This window comes from Sorex araneus, chromosome 6 (assembly GCF_027595985.1).
Source record: "Sorex araneus isolate mSorAra2 chromosome 6, mSorAra2.pri, whole genome shotgun sequence".
Classification (NCBI taxonomy): Eukaryota; Metazoa; Chordata; class Mammalia; order Eulipotyphla; family Soricidae; genus Sorex; species Sorex araneus.
The window spans coordinates 23,578,951-23,583,358 of record NC_073307.1 but is presented as its reverse complement, the minus strand read 5'-3'; positions in this window follow the sequence as shown (position 1 = coordinate 23,583,358).

Sequence of the window (4,408 nt, the reverse complement as noted above, 5' to 3'; positions counted from 1 at the left end):
TTTCTTGAACTAGTTAAGCGCTTTTTTTTGAAATGAGTAATAAATTCTCCTCCCCAAGTAGGATATTTTCACACATTATATTTAGTAAGAAACTAAATTTAAGCATCAAGCATATTCTTGATGTACTAAATTCAATTTCAGGCTAATAATTCACGCCTACCTATTTTTCAAATCTGTCTTCTCCCTCCGCCTCCCCCCCCAGTTACATAACATTGGGGAAGGGGGCCACATCCAGCAATGTTCAGGGGCTATTCCTGGTGTGGAAATCTGGGGTCACTCCTGGAGGTGCTCGGAAACTATGTGGTGCTGGGTGTCAAACCCAGAGCTCCCATTGGAAAGCATGCACTCCAGTCCTTTAAACTAGCCCTCTAGCCCCAAATTGTTTTTAAACTAGCTCTCCAGCCCCAAATTGTTTTCTACATTTTATTTTTTAAAAGAATTTTAGTGAAGCAAGTTAGTTTTTATTGAAAGAAACTTATTTAGAAAGATGTGAGGAGAGAGTAAGCACAGATTAAGAGAACACAGGCTTGACAGTGCAAGCCTACACTTTAAAATAAAAGCTAACTGACTCCCAGCAGTGACCACTGAGCAAAGAGCTAGTTGTCCATGAAGTGATGCTGGGTGTGGCCCCAAAACAAAAGGAATAAAGTATGAGATTAGTCAAAACATAGGGAAGATATGTTAGAGGAAGAAAATGCAAGATTGACAAACAAACTTGTGTGACTTAACAAGGGGTGGGTCTCCAAAGTATGAATTACAATCCTTATGGAGGTTGCTTTTGGTTATTGTTGTTGTTCTTGGGGCCACATCAAGCAGTATTCTGGGGTTGGTCCCAGTGGTACTCAGAGGACCAGGTGGTGTCATGGATCAAACCAGGACTGCACAGAAGCAAAGCCAAGTGTTCTAGCCCTTTAAGCTACCTCCCTGGTGCTCCTTCTGGAATCTACAGTAACTGCCACTTAAGAGCCCAATTTGTCTGCATTTCTATCATTGAATACTTTAAATTCTGCCTTCCTTAAGCTGACTTTGCTATCAACTAGAAAAATTCATGAATCATAAAATACGAAACACGGTCAAAGTTTTGGGGTGTCACCCAACAGTGCTCAAGGCTTTCTTCTGGCTCTGTGCTCAGAGATCACTACTGGTGGGCTTGGGGGACCATATGGAGTGCTGGGGATCAAACCGAGATTGGCTATTTGCAAGATGAGCACCCTATTTGCTGTATCATCACTCCAACCCCGTCTGTTGGGGTTACTCATCTCTGCACTCATAAATTACTCCTGGCGGTGTGGGGGACACCATACAGGATGCTGGGGATCAAACCCAGGTTGGCTGCATGCAAGGCAAATGCCCTACCCGCTGTACTATCGCTCCGGCCCCCAATAATGTTTTTTTAAGGTCTTTGGTCCATTCGCTGTGCTCTGGCTATCAGGCCCTTTGCTGCTTTATTGATCAAGTCCAAATGTCAAAACTAGTTCTAATACCTCCTACCAATTTTTTCCTTGATAAGAAGAGAAAATTTCCACTACTACTCATATATATCCTAAACGACTAAATTTCTTTAGAACTGTAGCACCGTCCTCCCGTTGTTCATCGATTTGCTTGAGCGGGCACCAGTAACGTCTCACAACAAATTGTGAGACTTGTTACTATTTTTGGCATATCAAATACGTCACAGGTAGCTTGCCAGGTTTTGATGTGCAGGCAAGATACTCTCAGTAGCTTGCCGAGCTCTCCGAGGGACGGAGGAAATCAAACCCAGGTCGGCTGCGTGCAAGGCAAACGCCCTACCCGCTGTGCTATCGCTCCAGCCCTAATTTCATTAATTTCTGGTTTTTGTTTTTTTTCTTTTTTGCTTTTTGGGTCACACCCGGCAACGCACAGGGGTTATTCCTGGCTCTGCACTCAGAAATTACCCCTGGCGGTGCTCAGGGGGCCATATGGGATGCTGGGAATCAAACCCCGGGTCGGCCGCGTGCAAGGCTAATGCCCTACCCGCTGTGCTATTGCTCCAGCCCCCGAATTTCTTTAATTTCTGAATAATGAAAACTTATTCCTAAAGTTCCCTCATTATTTAAATTCACACCATCCAAATTAAACTTCAGGTATCTGTGAGCAAACATCAATTAGTTAAGCCATATCAAATGTTGGTTGTATGAACTGGTTTCTCAGTACATTCAACTAATAAAAGTTCCTCCTGAAGATTGTTATTGAATACCCAATGTGAATAAATATAAAAGCATAATAGCATCAAACTGAAGAGAGGTAAAATATAATTTTTACACCACAGGAGAAATAGTTTTACTAGTTTTAAACAAGGCTGGAGCGATAGCACAGCAGGTAGGGCATTAGCCTTGCACGTGGCCGATCCAGGTTCAATTCCTCTGCCCCTCTCGGAGAGCCTGGGAAGCTACCTGTGGCATATTCAACATGCCAAACCAGTAACAAGTCTCACGATGGAGACATTATTGGTGCCTGCTCAAGCAAATAGATGAGCAACAGGATGACGGTGATACAGTTTCAAACAATAAATCTTGAAACTAATTTAGGTATTTCACTGCATTTAAAACAGGTCCACATTGCATCTAAAACACATGCTCTGCTTCTCACAGTTGTTTTTGTTTGGAGAGAATTTAGGGGTCATATCCTTGGTACTCAGAGGATAAGTCCTGTCTATGTGCTCAGGGAACCACATGGTGTCAGGGATGGAAAAACAACTGGTCGCATGTAATTCATGTGTCTTAATCTCTCTACACTCTCTCCAGGCATAAATTTTAATTTCTAAGAAAAACTGAAAATATGCTGTTACGGTGCAACTACCGGATATAATAGCTGTATAAAATATAAAATAGAACTTTATTGAATGTCTTTAACCTTAAAACGTCTAAATAAATAAATGCTCCAGTTTTTGACCTTGAAAAAAATTACAATTGTGCATATTAATAGATCTGAAAAGAGGCAAGAATGATAGCTCACCCTCTGAGCACGTATTAGAAGTCCAGGTTCAATCCCCAGTACCAGAGTTCCCTGAGCATTGCCAGAAGAAACTGCTGAGCATTGAGCCTGCAGCAGATCCTGAGAACTGCAGCACAAATACAAAAACAAAAGTAGAACTGCAGCACAAATACAAAACCATACCACACAAACTTAACAATTTTCTAGCCAATGGAGCAAAAAGCAACATTTTAAAATAGGGGCCTCCCCCAGTGGTGCTCAGACACAGGTAACTACCTTCAATGCCTAACAGTTTTAAGTTAGGAGGCTTGTGGACATAAGCTGTGATTAAACATGCCAGAAACATGTGCCACCACAGCAAACTATGTCCTCTGATAAGAAACAGTTATTTTACACTGACTTTTGTGGGTTTTTTTTTTAGGACCACGCCTGGCAATGCTCAGGGATTGTACCTGACTGCACTCAGGAATCACTTCTGGTGGTACTCCTGGGGCCATATGGGATGCCGGGGATCAAATATGAATCAGTCGCATGCAAGGCAAGCGCTCTTTCCACTGTACTGTATCTTCAGCCCTGACTTTTTTTTGGCAGAGGCAGGCTCACAAACCCAGGGATTCCTACCGAAGCATGGGCTCTCATAGCTAAGCCACATTTCTGACCCTACTTTTCAAATATATGCAAAAACGTACTTAAATAAAATTTTAAATATATAAAAAAATCCCAATTTCTTATTCTCAATAGTTACAGTACCTTGGGCAAATTAAATTAGGTAAGCCTGTGACTAATACACAAATACGTAACAGGATCTCCACGTGTAACTGAAAACCAAAATAAATGAAAATACACATATAAAGTTCTAAACAGCACAAGATGGAAACGTGGAAACAAAGTAACCTACCTCTACTATTCATGCCTTAAGTGATAAATAAATCAAAATATGTAGAAAAATGAGGAAAACAGCAATGCAACAGTTTCACAAGCCATTAGCTGTTACATACAATTTGAAATTTTTTCAATAAATCAACTTGGCTAAATTTACATAAACCTTATTTTAAAAAGCTATCAGTGAGTATATTTTCTATGTATAGAAAACTGACAACTCAAAATTACTTGATACAGAACACTACTGCATTCTATCTAGCACATCAACTCTGGTACTTCATCTTCTCTTTTTTATAGTAATCTTAAATAATCTGAAAACAGCAAAAGCCAAAAAATTCCAGGTCAACCACCAATATTTCAAGTTACAGTATTATCACATAGACCATAAAAGAATGAGTAAGGTCTGTTTTGATATTCAACAATGTTGCTACATTTACCACAAAATAATCAAACTTAAACACACCACCCATTCTTTCTACTGTATTAGTATTTTCTGAGACCTCAATATATCGCCAATATAAATGGTATACAATTGTTAAGGTAACAGTTAAGCTGCAATCTATCCTTTTCA